Genomic DNA, 21,248 nt, shown 5'->3' with positions numbered 1-21,248 from the left:
CAGTTTGAGGTTTTTTATGGTCAAAAAAATAGTTTGGGGTAAAATTATCACAGTTGTATCAGTTTAGGATTTTTCATGGTATTAACCCTTTAAGTAAAAGGGAGAACAGTCCGGTGAAGAAAACAAAAAGAAAAGGAAAAAGGTTTTTGGAGTTTTTGAGATTTTAGAGAGAGAGAGAGAGAGAGAGAGAGAGAGAGAGAGAGAGAGAGAGAGAGAGAGGTGTGATGTATCAAGGTCTTTGAGAAGAACCACGGGATTGGGAATGGATGTGGTCAATAGGAACATTATACGGTCCAATCTTTGATGCACGCGCCATTCAAGTCTACCAAAGTAAATGGGGAAGATATCATCTTAATATCACATCCCCAAATCTGTGAGATATACAAATGAAATGTGCAAAGGATATTTTTGTGTAAAACATATATGAAATAAATTTTTTATAAACATTTTATTGGTGGGGGTGGATCGTTGGGACGAGAAAATATTACATACAACTATGGTGCCTCGTCACTTATATAATAATCAACTCATTGTGCGACACATGTCAATAATATATTTTTACTTTTTTTTCCTTCTTTTTCCTTCTTCTTCTTCTTCCAACAAATAGACTCAACTCATACTCGTAGTCAACTCAACCTTGTGAATTGCCTTCCACCACCACTTCATCGCCATCATAATCCTCCGTCCATCACCACCCTGTGGCCTTCCACCACCACAGCACCATCCTTACTTTCGCCTTCAACCGCCAATGAGATCTCTATTTCCCCCAACCACTCCCCACATATCTCCACCACTAAAGCCTCTGCTCTCGGCTAATGGGCCCTCGCCTCCGATCGCCACTAGCCTAGTTGCGGCTCGTCCTTGCCATCTCGAGCTCAAGCTCGGCCGGTGAACTTGAGCCTCAGCTTTTGGATCTAAGCTCGAGCAAGCCCTAGATTCGGGATGTATGGCTTAGCTCAACTTCGAATCTAGGTTGAGGTCAACCAAGGTCGATGGCAGCCATAGCTGGATTTTTTAGGTCAACGGCCGTCATTGACCTCTAGTGGACGAGTTCTCGTGGCAAGGATTTGATGGAAGAGAGACATGAGGATTGGGGTGGTCAAGGGCGTGAAGGGGATTCCTGGGAGTCGTCCTCGCTTGGAGGGGAGCTGTTGGGTCACCGGAGGAGGCGGAAGCGGTCGGACAAGAGAGAGCAAAGCTAGGGCTTCTCGGTCGCGAGTCAGGAGGGACGGAGAGAGCAGAGCAGAATCGCCAGTGGGGAGGGAGAGAGAGAGAGAGAGCGGAGCGTGAAGAGTGATGAGTGAAGAGAGAGGGGATAGATACTTTCAAACATGTAGGCCTATATTTACACGTGTCGCACAGTAAATAGACTATTGTATAAGTGATGTGGTACCACATTTATATGTAATACTTTCTCCGTTGGGGCGGGCAAGGTCAAAACTAGTTGTCCCATCTTCTCGATTTTCTCCCTTTCCTTCTTTTTTATCGGCGAAAATTCGCCCTGGATCACGGCACCATGCTCTGGTTAATCCCTACAGTTGACTGTGATTTAAAGCAGGATATTTGTTCCCCTTGTATTGCAGTTTAGATGTATTTAATGGACACTTTCACCGGATGGCATTTGGAAGACTTCCCCCTTGTATACCGAGCCAATAACAAGTACTCGAGTTGACGTTGTAATTACATCAATAAACAGAGCCTTAGTACGAAGAATTTTACTAAATTAGGGTCTTGAGAACCACCCATTATCAAAATCCTCGTTAGGAAGGCAATGCACAACCCGTTTTGCTGGCCGCTGTTGAATGCTCGAGATTTTGTTCTCTCTGATCCGATGATCTTCAATTTGCTCGAACGGCAACGACCCCTCTTTCTCAAAAAAAAAAAAAATTTCGCTTGGAGCCTCTTGGCCGAGAAACAAGATCTCAAGCCCTTCCTTGACAATTAATCTTTCTTTAGAGATAATGGCGTTTCCTCTCTGCGACTCGGTCCTCCTCACCATCTCTTTTTCAAAAAAGGGTCCATGCAACTCGCTCCTGGATTTAACACCCTATTTTAAAGCCCTTTTAAACTGGGATTTACCTGGTGATTATTATAAAAAAAATTTAATGTTTTTTGTAATATTTTTTGCCTTACAGGTGTCTAGTTTATAAAGGGTCAAGAGCTTGACCCCTTCAATCTACTCTCTCATCCATCCATCGAGAACGGCAGGTGTGCGCAGGGATGTTCCCAGTCCTTAGACAGTCTTAGACGTTTGAGACAGATCATTTAATTTACTGCGTTTTATTAATAAGTGTATTATTTAACAAGTTGAGAAATCGTCACAAGCCATCATCCTCACCGTGTACCGTTCGATTAAGATCGCCTGCTTACAAGAGCGAGGGAAAAAACTCTCTGCTAGGGCAACAACAAAGCAAGGAGCGACGGCACCATTAACAAGAGATAACGTCTCTGAGCTTTGTTCACGAGGAATTAAAGGCGTTAGAGAAGGTATGTCCTTCTTACTACCGTCACCTCAACATTCTCCTGTCCTTTCTCAACAAGAGATAAACCAACTAGAAAGGAGTGAGAAAAAAGAAAAATTGTGTTTCGAATCTGCCATTGGTGCTAGGGGCCGATGGATCAACCCACTCACCTTGAAACCCTTCAGGAAAAAAATACTAATATTCCTATGGACTTGGAAGGGGAGTTCACTGATTGGGTTTGATTCTGATGAGGAGGTTTCAGATACGGATGATTTTGACTGCCCAATAGTTCAAATTTTTCGGGAGGAGAAAAAATGACTACGTGTCCCTTGGTGCAAAACTTTGATTATCAAACTGCTTGGATGGAAAATTGGATACTCCCTTTCGTAGCTTAATGGCGTTGTGGAAGCTGAGAGGGGAAATGTCGGTCATTGATGTTGGTAATGGCTTTTTTGTTGCTAAATTTAATCTGGCTGAGGATCGCTAGTCCATTTTGAGTAATGGGTCTTGGATGATTTTTTATCACTACTTGGCTATTCAACCTTGGATTCCTAACTTTGATCCAGATACGGCTACCGCGAACAAAGTGGCTATCTGGGTTTGCATTCCTTGTTTACTGATAGAGTATTTTGACAAGGACTTATTAGTGCTTTAGGCAACCATATTGGCCTCCCCTTGAAGGCGGATGCTACAACACTCGCTGCAGAAAGAGGAAATCATGCATGACTATGTGTTCAAGTTGATCTCTCTCAACCTCTTGTACCCATGCTCACTATTGGTGGTCGTTGCTGCAAGATTGAGTATGAAGGCCTACACCTCACTTGCTTTCACTATGGTTGTTAAGGACATCGAACTGAAGAGTGTGAAGAAAATATTGTCTCAAAGGTATCTAAGCATGGAGAAAGGTTTCCTGATGCAATTGTTAAACTAAAAACGAAACCTCTGATGCTCCAAAACAAAATGAGTAATTTGGAGACTAGGCGGTGGTTCAAAAAAAGCGAAGGCCTCGAACTCGTGGAGGTTTTGGGCATAATGCTAAAGAAAATCAACTAGGTTCTCGCTTTGCTGCGTTACAGCCCCAATCAGTGGAAGAACATGCAGAAAACGTGGGAGTTGAGGCTCCAGTGCGTTCACGAGCCCTGAGTATTCATCCTGCTCCTCCTAGAATGAAGCCTAATTTGAGTGATAATGAGCTACGTATCCAATTTTCTCGGGAATATAAAACTCCAAATCAGCATCATTCCTGGAATTTTGAATAGGGGTTGCCAGACCGAAAAGGTTACTTCTTCGTAAAAAGGGAGATGAAAATTAAGAAGGAAGGCTTGTAACTGCAACTACAGCTATTTCACTAGTTGACTATGAGGTTTCTATTCCGATGGAACAGGAAATGGTTGGACATCGTAATGGAGCCTTGCTGTCCAATGTCTGCAAACAACGTAAACCTCCTGACCCACCATATTGATTAAAGATAGTGAGGATCCTCATGATGATACGGAGGAATTAGCTTCACTGATATCTGATTCATTTGATGTGAACATGTTGACCACCACATTACCTTATTTATCTTTTAATACTTTACTTGATATGAATATTTTAGTCTGGAATTCTCAAGGAGCTAGAAATAAAAAGTTTCTCCTCACAATAAGGGATATTGTCAAATTACATGCGTTGGATGTTCTTGTTGTGTTGGAACCTCAAATTAGTGGTGATAAAGCTGCCAAAGTTATTGCAAAACTGGAATTCAATTATTCTATCAGAATAGATGCACAAGATTTCTTGGGAGGTATTTGGTTTTTGTGGAAGGTTAATTCATTACGAGTGGATTTTCTCTGTTCTACCCCCAAGTTCCTCACCTCAAACTGACTGAGAATAGGCGCACTTGGTGCTTCACAGCTATTTAAGCAAATCTTGTAGAAAGCAAGAAACAAGAGTTGTGGCCCGTTATTACAGATTTTGCCAACTCCATGACTATGCCCTGGTTGCTTGCAGGCGATTTTAACGAAATTGCTTATCCCCAAGAGAAATTTGGTGGTGGTCCTGTCTCTATAGCTAAATGTAATAAATTTAGGAACTGGATTGATTTGTATCATTTGTTGGATCTAGGATTCACAGGTTGTAAACACACCTAGAGAGAACCTAAGTGGTCGGGACTTGCTCGAGTTTTCTAGAGATTAGATAGAGCCCTATGTAATATAGAATGACGAATGTTGTTTCCTAATACTTTTGTCAAGGTTCTACCTGATGTGGCTACAATATCACCAAGAGGGGGCAGAATTGGTGATTTTAAGAAACTTGACAGAAAATGCGGAATCAAAACACGTCAAGTTTGATACAAGCATTATACTGAATATGAACAATGAGTGATATATGCAGCATTAGGTTATACCAAGGTGCGTTGTGTGATTCTATCAAGCAAGATAACAAGATGAGCAGAAAACTAGTGGTTTAGCTTAGTGCAAGCCTACGTCCACTCTCCCGAGCTAACAACCTACTAGTTGAAATTCCATTAATGATTGCTGAGAAGTTATAGTCGAATGTGCAACTTATGTCCAAGTGCCTCCTCGCAAAGCAAGTGCTACTTATACTCAAGGTATCTCACCCTAAGCACAAACTAAACACTGCCAACACCTCTCAAGAGATTACAATATCAGTATGCTCAAAAGACAAGATGTAAGAATGTAAAGCTCTCTGATTTTGGGTTTTGCACTCAAGATCCAAACTTCCTGTTTGGAAAATCTTCATGAGGATGAATTTCCAATCTATCCGTTGGCCAATTGATTAGAAGATCAATTTAGCTGTTGGAGTCAATCAATATGAGTTCTCGTAAATTTGGTCGCCCATACAATCAAATCTCCGGCTTACAAAAATAGAGTGGCTTCAACTTGTGGAAAGTCTTCTGTCTTTGGGATGATTGTCAATCAATCATTTCCTTCCAAAATGAGAATCCATACCAGATCACTAGATGTTAGAAGTAATGCAAAATATGTCGGAATAACATAATAAGATCATGTGACAAGGTTGTTGTCTTAGGTTCTTACTGTCGCCCCACGCATATATAGTCACTGGTGATATCAGGCTTCTGCTCATATAAAACATCCGGTGATATCAGCAGCCTTTAGTCACATTGGGCTTCCCGCAATTATCATATTTTTGCTCATATCAAGCTTCTGGTGATATTAGCAGCCCTTGGTCATATCATGCTTCTTTCTAATACTCGTTTTCTGTTCATATCAAGCTTCTAGTGATATCATGCTCTGGTTATGTCAAGAATTCTGAATATATTCAACTGCTTCTTACTAAGTATTTTGAGCACGATGGTGATATAGATCCTTTTGGCTGTCAACCGTAGTACCTCTAAATCTTTATGAACTCCCCATTCCTCTAGACTTGTTCACGTAGGTTCTATCAGCTATTACGAATCTTTTCACTTTGCATATCTAGGTTCCCATAAGGCAGATATTACCTAAGGCATAAAACAATACTTGCACATATCAAGTTCGTAAACACTCATGGATTGTTTTGTCAACTTGAAAATCTATTAATATGTTTTCTCAATAATCTCTTCCTTTTTTATGGTGACAAAACCTTCCATGCAGATAACAAGATAATTTTTTGAAAATTGATTGAAGATTGCTTGCAACTTATAAAGCTTAAAACTTAGTATAAGCAATCAAATTGATATAGTCTAAGCACTAGATATCATCAATAAGCGCGAGACTATTTCTATAAGGGAATTGAGTGAAAATTTGCAACGAAGTATGAGTAGTTTCCTATAAACTTTGTATAATAATGGTATACGACAGAGTGTATAAAAATTAGTTCTGAGTATACTTCAGTATTTCCTACAAGATAAAAAGAATTAGAACTTTAAGGACTGCACATCTTGCTTTTTGCGATATATCAATATATCATGTATTCAAGATATCATAACTGATAATAAATCAATATATATCTTCAGTGTTTCTACGGTATCTGCATCAAAGATTCTCCCCCATTTTGTCAGCATCATAATTCATAAAGGAATATGGAAATTCAACACTTAGAAGTAATATTCATGTAAAGTTAAGAAAACCAATATCCAAAACTGACAAAAGAAACACTTAGAGCGGGAATGTTAACTGTTCTGTTTTCCTGTTTTTCTATTTTTCTATTCCCAGGAACAAGTTTGGAACAAAAATTTATTTCCCTGTCTCCAGGTTGCTATCTCTTTCTTCAGATTACCAACCTCGCCCTTCATATCTGTTTTCAGGGCCTGTACCTCCTCTTGAAAACCAATCTTCATAGCCTGCATTTCTTCCTTCAGAGACTCCTGATTTGCGTCGATTTCCCTTAGCAAACTGACCATCTCGCCAACAGTTTCAGGAACCTGTAAATACGCACTTGAATTCGATTGAATATCGGCATGACATTGGCTATTTATTAAACGAGATAAGCCTAGAGAGAAATGAACTGGAGGCGGTGTTTGGACTCTTCTTCTACCAGCATGTCATGTAATTATTTGGACTTTTTAACCGGATTAAGTTTAGAGATGCTTACATTGTTTCAGGGACGACCAAGCTGCCATTGCCGCATCTTTTTGCTTATTTCATTGTACAGTGGCCTGAATAGCAATGTCCGCGTCACATGATCGAACAAGAAACCAGTAGGGAACGGCGGTGCCCTCGACGATGATAGTGGCGACACGGATCAATCCAATGCACAGCAACAAGATAGGAAGGAAACAGAACAAGGAGTATAATACAATCGGGGATGAATCAAAATCAAATCTAGAATTAATCGGTGACAAAACGACTTGGTAAACGCGGCTCTTAGTCGACGGATTACTACCTGAACGCCACGAGGAACCGGCCATCTGTGGAGATTTCTCAAAGCTCCTTTGAACGAGTGGCGACGAAAGTAGGAGCGATATTTCAAAGCTCCACACTCTGTGAAAGCCAGAATCTCAAAGATTCAAATTCAGCCTAAATCTTCTCACGCTTATGTTCAGTAGCAATCGGCATCACATCCTTTCTTTTTGACTTCGTTACGAAGTAGAGATTCGTGGCTTAAGGTCTTGACTACGCTAGATATTATTTAATTCATAAAATTTGGTGCCTTTTCTCTTCTTCTTCTTCTTTTTTTTATAGAAAAATGCTTCTGTTTGACCCTCTAATTTTTTTAGGGTGACGCTTTTTCCATTCTCATTTGGCTCACATACTCCGTTTTATAATGGTCTGACCATTTTATCCCTTGCCCTTCGACCTTTCGCATGCTTGTACCTCACTGACTCAAATGTGGGGCCCATTTGTTGTCCTTCTCCTTTTACTTGTTTCTTCTCATTCTTTCACTTTCCTTATTGCTCTACTATTTTTATTTTTGGGTTAATACTACGAAAAATCTCAAACTAATATACTTGTGACAATTTTACTCCAAATTAATTTTTTCACCACAAAAAACCCCAAATTTGTACACCTGTGACAAATTTACTTTCAGTTTGTTTCCGTTAAATTTTACTGTCAAATTGATTTGTTAAATGACACGCGGCAGTTGACAGATGTACCGGCTTTATGTTTTACTTTCCGTTTTTCACAAATATATCAGTTTGTGATTTTTTTTTTTTGTATTAATCCAATTTAACGGAAACTAACAGAGAGTAAAATTGCCATAAATATACCAGTTTGGGGTTTTTAGTAGTAAAAAAATTAGTTTTGGAAAAATTTGTCATAAGTGTACCAGTTTAGGAATTTTTGGTGGTCAAAAAATTAGTTTTGGGCAAATTTGTCATAGGTGTATCATTTTGGGATTTTTCGTGGTATTAACCCTTTATTTTTTTCGGCCAGAATTCTTGCTCTACTTGTGTGTTGGAATAGTTTCGCCCGCGCTTCTCCATTTCCTTCCCCCGAGACCTCCATGCACACCAACAACTCGGCGATCTTGGTCTGCACCTCCCCTTTTTATAATTCTTTGCACCATGGTAAGAAGAGTTATCACAGTCTGAAACTAGGCCCCGTCAGGAACTTAGAGCAACTCGGCGACTGCGAACAAGGCATCGGGAAAAGCAAGCTCCCGACAAAGCTCCGAAATCGAAGCTATCCCCAAATTGGGACCGTTACGAGGAAGAAGAAATCGGTTCAAGCCTCGAAGAGGATAGTGAGATTCAAGTTTCTGATGTTTCGATGCCGAAGAGTGTCGCGACCTACCCGAACCGATCGGATTTAGGTCAAGAGGTATTTGTCTAGGACCGAGGCACTCCCGAACCTCATACCTCACGCGACAAGAATTGTCTAATTTACACATTCGATTGGAGTCGCCACTAGCCATGATCAGGGGTCGACTAGAAACCCTAATCGAGACGCGGGAGTGTCGTATCGATACGTGCGAAAATCAGATATTCGAAAATTCAGGGACTTGATTACACTAGCGATCTACTAGTGCCATTTCGGTACCTAAACTTGATCACTCGCAAACTAACGTACCGGGCAGCCTATCGAAAAAATTAAGATTCCACCTAACCGTTCTAAAAATAGAAAATAACAATCAATGTATTAAAAGTGCGCAACCAGATAATCATAAAGAAAATAAACAATCAACGACCTAGCATCGTCTCTAAAAAGGCAAAAGTGATCAAAAGCCCTAAGGTAAAACCTTAATGGCTTATCCAATTTTTGAGAATTTTTAAAGGGTTTTCTCAATTTTTACAAGTTTTAGACTAAGTCTATAATGAAATTAAACACTAATATCTAGTGAAATTAAGCCAAAAATTGATTTATGGACATTTCCTGATTTTCTGGATTTTTTGAAATTTTTCGAATTTTTTAATGTTTTTGAATTTTCTGAATTTTTTAATGTTTTTTAGATTTTTTAGATTTTTGGGTTTTTAAAACATTTTTGAATTTTTTTTGGAATTTTTAATATTTTTTAATATTTTTTTGAATTTTTTTAATATTTTTTAATATTTTAATATTTTTAATAATATAATAATTCCGGACCGGGTCCCCTGACCCGATCCGCCCGACACATGACCCGGGATTTCCGACCCGCCCGGGATCCCTTTTTCTACTTTCTTTCCTGATTTCTTTTTTGTTCTTCTTTTTCCCTTTTTTTGTGTTTCTCTTTCCGTTTTTCTATTTTTTTATTATTCTTTCCTCCCCTACGTGCTTTTTCCATGCACGTGAACTTCTTCGTACAGTTCACCACCGAGACTTCTTCTTCTGCCGAGATCACGCCATGACCACTTCTCGGCCTCCGACCGACGGCGCGCGCCGCGAACGCCAACGACCGACATCGGGTTTTCACTCTCACCGCTGATCGCCACACCCACCGAACCGTCGGCTAACTCCGGCCACGAAAAAGGACACCGGCAACCAAACACCGATATCGACTTCCATTTTTTATATCTTGACATCTCAACCACGTCTAAAACTCTAAATCTATACACACATAAAATACACAAAACAAGGATGGGAAACTGATCACGGCGGCCTCTAACCGCGGGCATCGCTCCGGCGAGAGGAGTGAGTCTCCGGAAGGTGCTCGTCCACGGCCGACGACGGGGATCGACAAGTATGCCACGAAATCACACGGAAACATAGATAGCTTCAAGTCAACAACAAGACTAGAATAAATCGAGCATATGACAAAGTTCTAGAGTGTCGATTTCACAAAAACAGATTCGGAGCTTCACTTAGACATTTTATCGAATACCTTGTAGGCGAGTACAGACGGAGGCTCAAAACTGAGATTGAGGGCCATTTTTGGCTCAAAGATGATATATAAAGCTCTAATCAACCCTATCTGGACACGGTTTCAACTCGGCTTGCACCGAAACGCCAAAGAGATGTACAACCAGGTTCGACGTTACAAAGCTTAAGTGGTCTGGTTCGGACATTTGATCAAACAGGTGTGGTGCAGCCGAAAAGTGGATTCGCAAATCTGATTTTGACAAAGTTTATGGTCGATTTTCGACATACAACTTTTAGAAAGAGTTTACTAAGTGTCAAACAAATGTTAGCCTCCGTCGACGGGCCGGGCGATCACCAAATGGACTCGGTGTGCCCGGCACCCAAGAGGCAGGGGAAGGGAGGCCGAAACAGAACAAGACCTTCTCCGGGGACTACCTGGTTCGCGACTGACTCTACGGCGGGCGACGGCTTAGCCTCCGACGGCAACTCAAGCGGATCACTGGCAAACTAGTGACTCCTCTCCGGGCTCTTTTTCTCGGTTCCTTCTCTCTCTACCGTGAGGAGCTCCGACGTCCAAAAATGAGAGAACGGCTAACTCCAGTATTCGTGGGCTCTCAATGCACAGCGGAGAGGGCTCGACGGCGATCGGGGCGGTCCTCCGACGAACGAGCGAAGCTTTGTCTTCTCTGATTCCCCTCAAGATCTCTCTCGGTGTCTCTCCTCTCCTTTTCAAAAACTCCCCCCTCTCTCCTTCACCCCACTGTCCTTTTGTTTTTTAGTATGTGCAGAACGTCCTCTTTTGGTGAATGGACTGCCCGGTCAAAGAGGCAGTGCCCTTCATGTCAGCCAAGACTTCTCCTTTTCCTTCTAGCCCCCCTTCTGGACGTGCATTCCTTGAGAGAAAGCAGATGGACTTCCCCTCTTTTGAGCCTTGGGGCCGTAATGCTTTTTTGCCATTTTCTTTCTTGTTTTTTCGTGTTCTGCTTTCTTCTCTTTCTTTTTTTTCATGAAAATACGCAGGCCCCCTTTTCTTGTCCTTTCTCACTTGTTTCTTTATTTGTGAAAGTATTGAAGGAGAGAGAGGAGCAGATCCCCTTGCGTTTCGAGGAGAACAAAGGAAAAGGCTTTATTCATCATTTTTGTCTTCTTCGTTCCTTCTTTGTTTTTTCCTTCCTTCCCTCCTCTCTACTTTCTCTGTTTTTCTCTGAATTGTGGCCGAACACCCTTTTTCATTTTGGGTGTAAGTGTGGAGAGGGAGGGCGCCTGTCTGTGGGGAAGATAGCGTCCCCTTTTGTCTTCTCTCTTTTTTCCCCTTTTTTTTTTGAAATTTTTATAATGATTTTTTTTACATAAAATAAAGGGAAAAAACCACCAAAAACCCCAAACTTTGCCACACATTTACCCCGAACTTTTTTTGTGACACCAAAAATCCTTTTTGTGACACATTTACCCCAATATATTTAGTCCATGGACATTTTCGTCTTTTTTGCTTTTTCTTTTTTTTTTTTTTTTTTTTTTCCTTTCCGGCGAGGGGGGCCCTCGCCGGCGTCGAGCGAGGGCGGCCCTCGCCGGCGTCGGGCGAGGTTCGCCCTCGCCTGCGTCGGGCGAGGGCGGCCCTCGCCCGACTCAGGCATAAAACCCAAGAGGAGGGTTGAACAAGGTGGGTCCTGCGACGGAGGGTTGGAGTTGATCATAAAACCCAAGAGGAGGATCTCGAGGAGCAGACCTCGTGAAGAAAGTTTCGGGAGGGAGGAGAGGAAGAAAAAAAAGAAGAAACAAATACAAAATAAGGAGGGACAACAAATGGGGCCCGCATTTGAGTCAGTGGAGATACAGGTATGCCGATGGTGGAAAAAGCAAGGCTAAAGCTAAAGTGGAAAAACGTGCTGCCCTTTTTTGATGTTTTTCTAAAACAGGAAAATCTAGATTATCATTCGAGGGTCGCTCGGTTAACCAAAATTAAGCAAAGCAAGCAATGATCAAACAAGGGCTGATCCGATGGACCGGTCCTCGGTGGTGCTTTATTTATTTACTAAAAAGGATGTGTCATTTTAGCCAAAACGCAAAACCAGTCTCTCTCTCTCTCTATCTCAAAACGGACTAGCGATCCTCAGCCAGATTAAATTTAGCAATAAAAAAGCCATTACCAACATCAATGACCGACATTTCCCCTCTCGGCTTCCACAACGCCATTAAGCTACGAATGAGAAGGGAGTATCCAATTTTCCATCCAAGCAGTTTGATAACCAAAGCTTTGCGCCAAGGGACACGTAGTCGTTTTTTCTCCTCCGAGAAATTTGAAGTATTGGACAGTCAAAATCATCCGTATCTGAAACCTCCTCATCAGAATCAAACCCAATTAGTGAACTCCCCTCCCAAGTCCATAGGAATATGCTGCCCACAAAAAAAAAAAGTCCATAGGAATATTAGTATTTTTTTCCTGATGGGTTTCAAGGTAAGTGGGTTGATCCATCGCCCCCTAGCACCAATGGCAGATTCGAAACACAATTTTGCTTGTTTCTTACTCCTTTCTAGTTGGTTTATCTCTTGTTGAGAAAGGACAGGGGAATGTTGAGGTGGCGGTGGTAAAAAGGACATACCTTCTCTAACGCCATTAATTCCTCGTGAACAAAGCTCAGAGACGTTATCTCTTGTTAATGGTGCCGTCGCTCCTTGCTTTGTTGTTGCCCTAGCAGAGAGTTTTTTCCCTCGCTCTTGTAAGCAGGCGATCTTAATCGAACGGTACACGGTGAGGATAATGGCTTGTGACGATTTCTCAACTTGTTAAATAATACACTTATTAATAAAACGCAGTAAATTAAATGATCTGTCTCAGACGTCTAAGACAGTCTAAGGACTGGGAACATCCCTGCACACACCTGCCGTTCTCGATGGATGGAGGAGAGAGTAGATTGAAGGGGTCAAGCTCTTGACCCTTTTATAAACTAGACACCTGTAAGCCAAAAAATATTACAAAAAACGGTAAAAAAAATTTATAATAATCACCAGGTAAATCCCAGTTTAAAAGGGCTTTAAAATAGTGTGTTAAATCCAGGAGACCGAGACACAGAGAGGAAACACCATTATCTCTAAAGAAAGATTAATTGTCAAGGAAGGGCTTGAGATCTTGTTTCTCGGCCAAGAGGCTCCAAGCAAAAAAAAAAAATTTGAGAAAGAGGGGTCGTTGCCGTTCGAGCAAATCAAAGATCATTGGATTAGAGAACCAAATCTCGAGCATTCAACGGCGACCAGCAGAACGGGTTGTGCATTGCCTTCCTAACGAGGATTTTGATATTGGGTGGTTCTCAAGGACCCTAATTTAGTAAAATTCTTCATACTAAGGCTCTATTTATTGATGTTATTACCGTGTCAACTAGAGTACTTGTTATTGGCTCGGTATACAAGGGGGAAGTTTTCCAAGTGCCATCCAGTGCAAGTGTCCATTAAATACATCTAAACTACAATACATGGGGAACAAATATCCTGCTTTCAATCACAGTCAACTGTAGGGATGAACCCGAGCACGGTGCCGTGATCAGGGGCGAATTTTCCCCGATAAAAAAGAAGGAAAGGAAGAAAATTGAGAAGACGGGGCAATTGGTTTTGACCTTGGCTGAGAAAATATTACATATAATTGTAGTGCCGCATTATTTTTGCAATAGTCTACTTACTGTACAACGCGTGTCAATATAGGCCTACATGTTTGAAAGTCTCTATTCCCTCCCTATTCACTCATCACTCTTCACGCTCCACTCTCTCTCTCTCTCTCTCTCTCTCTCTCTCTCTCTCTCTCTCTCTCTCTCTCTCTCTCCGTCCCCACTCGCGATTCTACTCTGCTCTCTCCGTCCCTCCCGCCTCGCGACCGAGAAGCCCTAGCTCTGCTCTCTCTTGTCCAACCGCCTCCACCTCCTCCGGTGACCCAACAGCTCCCCTCCAAGCGAGGATGACTCCGAGGAGTCCCCTTCATGCCCTTGACCGCTTCAATCCTCATGTCTCTCTTCCATCAAATTCTTGCCACGAGAACTTGTCCACTAGCGGTCAACGACGGCCGTTGACCTAAAAAAATCCAACTATGGCCGCCACCGACCTTGGTTGACCTCGAATCAACCTAGATTCGAAGTTGAGCTAAGTTATAGATCCCGAATCTAGGGCTCGCTTGAGCTTAGATCCAAACTCTGAGGCTCAAGTTCATCGACCGAGCTCGAGCTCGAGACGGCAAGGACGAGCCGCAACTAGGCTAGTGGTGATCAGAGGTGAGGGGCCATCGGCCGAGAGTAGAGGCTTTAGTGGTGGAGATCTGTGGGGAGGGGTTGGGGGAAACAGAGATCTCATTGGCGGTTGAGGGCATTGGCGATTGAGGGCGGAAGTAAGGATGGTGCTGTGGTGGTGGAAGGCCACAAGGTGGTGATGGACGGAGGATTAAGACGGCAATGAAGTGGTGGTGGAAGGCAATTCACAGGGTTGAGTTGACCACGAGTATGAGTTGAGTCTGTTTGTTGGAAGAAGAACAAGAAAAAAAGAAGGAAAAAAAGAAAAAGAAGGAAAAAAAAAGTAAAAATATATAATTGACACATGTCACACAGTGAGTGAATTATTGTATAAGTGATGAGGCACCATAGTTGTATGTAATATTTTCTCGCCCCAAAGATCCACCCCCACCAACAAAATGTTTATAAAAAGTATATTTCATATATGTTTTACACAAAAATATTCTTTACAGATTTCATTTGTATATCTCACATATTTGGGGATGTGATATTAAGATCATATCTCCCCCATTTACTTTGGTAGACTTGAATGGCGCGTGCATCAAAGATTGGATCGTATAATGTTCCTATTGACCACATCCATTCCCAATCCCATGGTTCCTTCTCAAAGACCTTGATACATCACACCTCTCTCTCTCTCTCTCTCTCTCTCTCTCTCTCTCCATCCCCACTCGCGATTCTACTCTGCTCTCTCCGTCCCTCCCGCCTCACGACCGAGAAGCCCTAGCTCTGCTCTCTCTTGTCCAACCGCCTCCACCTCCTCCGGTGACCCAACAGCTCCCCTCCAAGCGAGGATGACTCCGAGGAGTCACCTTCATGCCCTTGACCGCTTCAATCCTCATGTCTCTCTTCCATCAAATTCTTGCCACGAGAACTTGTCCACTAGCGGTCAACAAAGGCCGTTGACCTAAAAAAATCCAGCTATGGCCGCCACCAACCTTGGTTGACCTCGAATCAACCTAGATTCGAAGTTGAGCTAAGCTATAGATCCCGAATCTAGGGCTCGCTCGAGCTTAGATCCAAACTCTGAGGCTCAAGTTCACCGACCGAGCTCGAGCTTGAGACGGCAAGGACGAGCCGCAACTAGGCTAGTGGTGATCAGAGGTGAGGGGCCATCAGCCGAGAGTAGAGGCTTTAGTGGTGGAGATCTGTGGGGAGGGGTTGGGGGAAACAGAGATCTCATTGGCGGTTGAGGGCGGAAGTAAGGATGGTGCTGTGGTTGTGGAAGGCTACAAGGTGGTGATGGACGGAGGATTAAGACGGCAATGAAGTGGTGGTGGAAGGCAATTCACAGGGTTGAGTTGACCACGAGTATGAGTTGAGTCTGTTTGTTGGAAGAAGAACAAGAAAAAAAGAAGGAAAAAAAGAAAAAGAAGGAAAAAAAAAGTAAAAATATATAATTGACACATGTCACACAGTGAGTGAATTATTGTATAAGTGATGAGGCACCATAGTTGTATGTAATATTTTCTCGCCCCAAAGATCCACCCCCACCAACAAAATGTTTATAAAAAGTATATTTTTTTTTTGGTAAAGAATATAAAAAGTATATTTCATATATGTTTTACACAAAAATATTCTTTACAGATTTCATTTGTATATCTCACATATTTGGGAATGTGATATTAAGATCATATCTCCCCCATTTACTTTGGTAGACTTGAATGGCGCGTGCATCAAAGATTGGACCGTATAATGTTCCTATTGACCACATCCATTCCCAATCCTATGGTTCCTTCTCAAAGACCTTGATACATCACACCTCTCTCTCTCTCTCTCTCTCTCTAAAATCTCAAAAACTCCAAAAACCCTTTTTCCTTTTCTTGTTGTTTTCTTCACCGGACTGTTCTCCCTTGTACTTAAAAGGAGGTATCATTTTAGCCAAAACGCAAATCCAGCCTCTCTCTCTCTCTATCTCAAGCTTTCTTGAGACCTTTTTGCTTTATTCTCTCTTTTTCTCCACGGACTCCCCAGTTTCAACACGCAACTCTTTGAAAAATCGGATGATTGATGCAGACCAAGATTTCGGGGGAGGGGGATGAAAGTAAGTGTTGTGAAAATATGTCGGACAAGCGAATCAGATAATAGGTAGAAGGAAGGAAATAAATTTGATATCAAATTTACATGATTCGGTTAGAATATCGGAATCTGCGTTCACGAAAAGAGCAGCATAGAATTTCATCACAGAACAAGCAATACATAGAAGATTATAATAACTCGAGTACTCAAATACTCTTTAGATGTTTCTCAACCTCTAATTACACTAAATAACTCACTTAGTGATTAACCTCTCAAATTACTAATGAAATCTTGCTCAAGGAATTACACAAATTCTAATCACAAAAACTTAATTGGCTAAATCACTACAAGGTATAATTACAACAAGCAAAACCCTCACGAGAATAATTCTTTGCACAATTCCCTTCTGTGCAGTCTGAGGTCAATCTTCTCTCGGAGCTCAAAGGCACACCTCCAACGTTAAGAAAACTCCTCTATTTATAACCAAGAGAAGCCTCCCATCATTCATTGCAATTTGCAATACGAGGAAGTCTTCTTCAGTGGGTTGAAAACAGCAGAAAGTATCATGGGAGCTCCACCTATTCTTCCCTTTTTGTGCAGCTACGCTTGAAGAGAGTTATAAAGGGACAAAAGAAGCCCACACCTTTTCATCAATTATTCAATCCACTGACCCCACAAATAAATAAATAAATATTTATATAATATGTGAGCCCTTCTTCTGTGTGAACAAAAGAAGTCTTTCTACGGCAATAATGTCAGCATGCCAAAGAATCCAATGTGCAGGACAAATTGGACTTGGAGAAGGCAACAAGTTACTCGCAGTTAATTGTCTCACGCATGTTGAAATCTCGACCAATAATTCTCGTACGCAAATTTTTTACTTGTAGTCGAGTTCACAAATTTTCATGTTGATTTTCGTTCAATGAGCTCAATTTTGAGACATATTTTAACAGTAAAATACCACTTGTATCAGAGATTGTCACAATCACTATTTCATTCCTTCTGAGAGGGATAAATTAGAAGAGAACGCGCAAAATAGACCAATGCAATGTCATTCATCTCCCCAACATCCACTTCACCCATAACCCCCCATAATGGGCCAACCAACCACACTCATCCTACCCTTTCTCCTTTTATTTTTATTAAATAAATCCATTGTCAAGGGGATCGTCCTCAGTGGACCAAGTCCACGTGGACTCGACCCATCGTAATCATTGTATTATATGAGCTTATGTGAGACCTCGCAAAATCGATGGATCAAGCTTATGTGAACTCGATGTGCCTTTGAATTTCTTGCCACCAGACTGGATGTCCAAGAGCAAATGCGACATGGAACATGTGGCGAAAAATCAAAACTTTATGGAAGCCCTGTTGAAATAGTTATTTTCGAACCATCGATGGATTTTATACATGGGTCCTGTCGACGGGTGGACGACTATCGTAGAATTCTATGGTTTGGTTTTTTAACAAATGTAACCCGGGACACACTTTACAAAGTCCTTTACATATCTAGCGGTCGTGCCATGGAATTGAGCGGCCATGTTCTTGGGCACTTCCAAGAAGAAAAACAAAAATGGAAGAAGAAAAAAGAAACACCCACTTACCGAGTCCAAGGATGGTGTCTCTTCTCTCTCAAATTCAAATTCTAAAAGGTGGTGGTCGAGAAAATATTGCGTAGCGGGGCCACACTTTTCACTTTTACCATCTCCCATTCCGTCACTCTCTCTTCTCCGTTACAGTCTCTCTACACTTTCTCCTCTGTTGCAGGCCTATGCAACATTTTCTCCCCATAAAAAGCTCACCCCCAATGGCCTCAACCAACCCCAACCCCAACCCCAACCCCGACTCTTCTTGATCGTCTCCTTCTACCACACCCAGAGATCTCCAAGGAAAACCTCAACTTTCACTCCCACTGAATGGCGGAAATGAAGGGGTCTTGGACATCTCTGGCCTCCCTCCTGGGCACCCTGGCCTTCTGCCAGACCCTTCTCCGGGCGGTCCTCCCGCCGGAGCTCCGCTCCGCCTCCCTCAAGTTCCTGAAGCACGCCCTCGGCTGCTGCAACTCCTACTGCCACTTCGAAATCGCCGAGACCGAGGGCGTCAACACCAACGAGCTTTACGGGGCCGTCCAACTCTACCTCAGCTCCTTCGTCTCCGTCTCCTGCAGCCGCCTCTCCCTCAGTCGCGCCCGCAACTCCAGCTCCACCACCTTCGTCCTCTCGAACAACGACTGCATCGCCGACGTCTTCGACGGCGTTGCCGTCCAGTGGGAGCACGTGGTGACGCAGCGACAGCCCCAGCCCTCCTCGAGGGCCGAGAAGCGTGTCTTCACGCTCCGGATCAGGAAGTGCGACAGGGACCGTATCCTCGACTCCTACCTGGACTACATCATCGACAAGGCCAACGACATCCGCCGCAAGAACCAAGAACGCCTCCTTTACACTAATTCGCACGGCGGGTGGAGACCGGCGCCGTTCAAGCACCCGAGCACCTTCGACACATTGGCCATGGACCCGGAGAGGAAGAGGGACATCATGGAGGACCTCCGTGACTTCGTGGCCGGGAAGGCCTTCTACCAGCGGACAGGCCGGGCCTGGAAGCGGGGCTACCTGCTCTACGGCCCGCCCGGGACGGGGAAATCAAGCATGATTGCCGCCATGGCCAATTTCCTCGGCTACGACATCTACGACCTCGAGCTGACCAAGGTGCACTCCAACTCTCAGCTCCGAGAGCTCTTCATGCAGACCAGCTCCAAGTCCATCATCGTCATCGAGGACATCGACTGCTCGGTCAATCTGTCGAAAAGGTTGAAGGCACAACAAGCCACCGCGCCTCGGAGCTACTGCGACCCTGACGCGCCTGATGCTGCGTGCGGCGGCAGCAAAGACCGGAACAACAACACAATTACCCTCTCGGGACTGCTCAACTTCACCGACGGCCTGTGGTCGTGCTGTGGGAGCGAGAGGATCTTCGTGTTCACCACCAACCACATCGAGAAGCTCGACCCGGCATTGCTCCGGAGCGGCCGGATGGACATGCACATCTACATGAGCTACTGCTCGTACCCGGCGCTCAAGATCCTGCTCCGGAACTACCTGGGCTGTGAGGGCAAGGACCTCAGCGAGGCGGCGGCAAGCGATCTCCAGGAAACTGTCGAGAGGGCCAAGATGACGCCGGCTGACATAAGCGAAGTCCTGATCAAGAACCGGAGGAACAAAGAGAAAGCAGTGAGCGAATTGCTGGCGGTGTTGAAGGCGAGAGCAGAGAGGAACGAGAAGTACGGAGGGATGAGAGAGGAGCGCGAGCTGAACAGGGTGCAGGAGGAGGAAGAAGAGGAGCAAGAGAAGAGGGCTCTGGAGATCCCCAAAGAAGTGAGAACCGTGACGACGATTCTTGCAAGAAAGTTGAGGCTGATGAAGCGAAAAAGGCAAAATGAGATGGAAAACAAATTGGTAAAGCGTGGGGTTGGACCAACGAGGACACGTGTCGGTGTCTAATATTAAACGCTCCGAATTCGTGTCTTAGTATGAAAATATAAATAAACCTCGTGAAACATCCCATGTTGTGTCAGGTGCAGCTTTTGGAAGATGTGCAATGTGCATAATGTGATTTTAGGTCAATTATCTTATTAAAAAAAGAATTCTGCTCTTTCATCTTAATTTTTTTATTCTTTGAAGATCAAATTGTCCCTTCTATCGCATGAAATCGCGTTTTATATTCTTTATAAGATGATGAGAGATTTCATTTTACACCTGACTAAGGAAAGTATGTTGACACATGAATTCCTGCCGACAAGCCTAGTATACATTTTTTGTAAAGATTAAAAAAATAACAGTAAAAGAACAAAAATAAATGATAATTAAAAAATAAATGAACAAATAAATAAATAAGAAATCATGTATATAACACTAATCTTCCTGCTGAGGAAATCCTCTCTCTCTCTTTCCCTACCGGAAGTCCACTGCTCTCTGATTGATAGATGGCCCGGAATGGTAGTGCCGAAGAACTTGAGCATGGACCAATGCGTGTGCCTAGTGGAGTTCGCCAAGGGTACAAAGAGATGGTCCAGTTCATCTCGAGTGTCCCTCCCAACCTCCTCATCGAAGGCCCCGTGTTTGCTGCCGGATTGATCCACTAGAAAGTTGTCGTCGGAGGTGGCATTATCAGGATCTCGCCCTTCAATATTGCGAAGGAGGAGTTAGCGCCAACTCCGTGGCTGGAGCTTCAAGATGCCCACTTAGTGGACATTCGGGGATTTCTGGGTGTCATACCTCGAATCCATCAAGAATGGTGGAATGATACGACAGTCCTTCCACCAGAAGAACACAGCCTCAAACAAAACTAACAACTTGTTATCAATATATATAATGTATATATGTATATAAATTTATATATGATAAACTAGTATATTTGTTACAATATCAGAGTTTTTATAGTCCAGCAAAAAAAATTTGTACAACGCCAACTAACAACTAAACCCAACAAACCCATCTCAATCATATACGGTTTAGAAATATATAACTAACTAAGATCATCATCACAAAAGAAAGCCACTAGCATAAAACGGTAGGACCTTTTTGAGCGGTTTCCCATTTCTGAGAAATGGAAATTGTGGCCCACAATGCACCATCATCATCAAGGATGGAGGTGCCGTAAATTGCTAGCGGTTTCCATAAGAATATAAGTCCTCTCGTATTCGATGCGTGACTTGGGCTCTTATTGTGATACGTTGAAATGTCATTATCATAATCGCGTAATAGGCGGCCTACTTATAATACACAATTTGATTATGTTACATAAGTGAAACTTACGGACTTTTTGCAATCTCCCGATATCGA

General features: G+C 42.9%; 1 pseudogene; it reads left to right on the top strand.

Moving 5' to 3' along the window:
* Positions 1-18,256: 18,256 nt before the first annotated feature.
* LOC115679322 (AAA-ATPase At5g57480-like) lies at positions 18,257-20,179 on the top strand (annotated as a pseudogene).
* Positions 20,180-21,248: the final 1,069 nt, after the last annotated feature.

Source organism: Syzygium oleosum, unplaced genomic scaffold (assembly GCF_021117445.2).
Source record: "Syzygium oleosum isolate NSW1041296 unplaced genomic scaffold, Sole_v2.1 Sole_v2.04, whole genome shotgun sequence".
NCBI classification, from domain to species: domain Eukaryota; kingdom Viridiplantae; phylum Streptophyta; class Magnoliopsida; order Myrtales; family Myrtaceae; genus Syzygium; species Syzygium oleosum.
The sequence above is the reverse complement of the archived record's forward strand: the minus strand, read 5'-3'. Positions and strand labels throughout refer to the sequence as shown.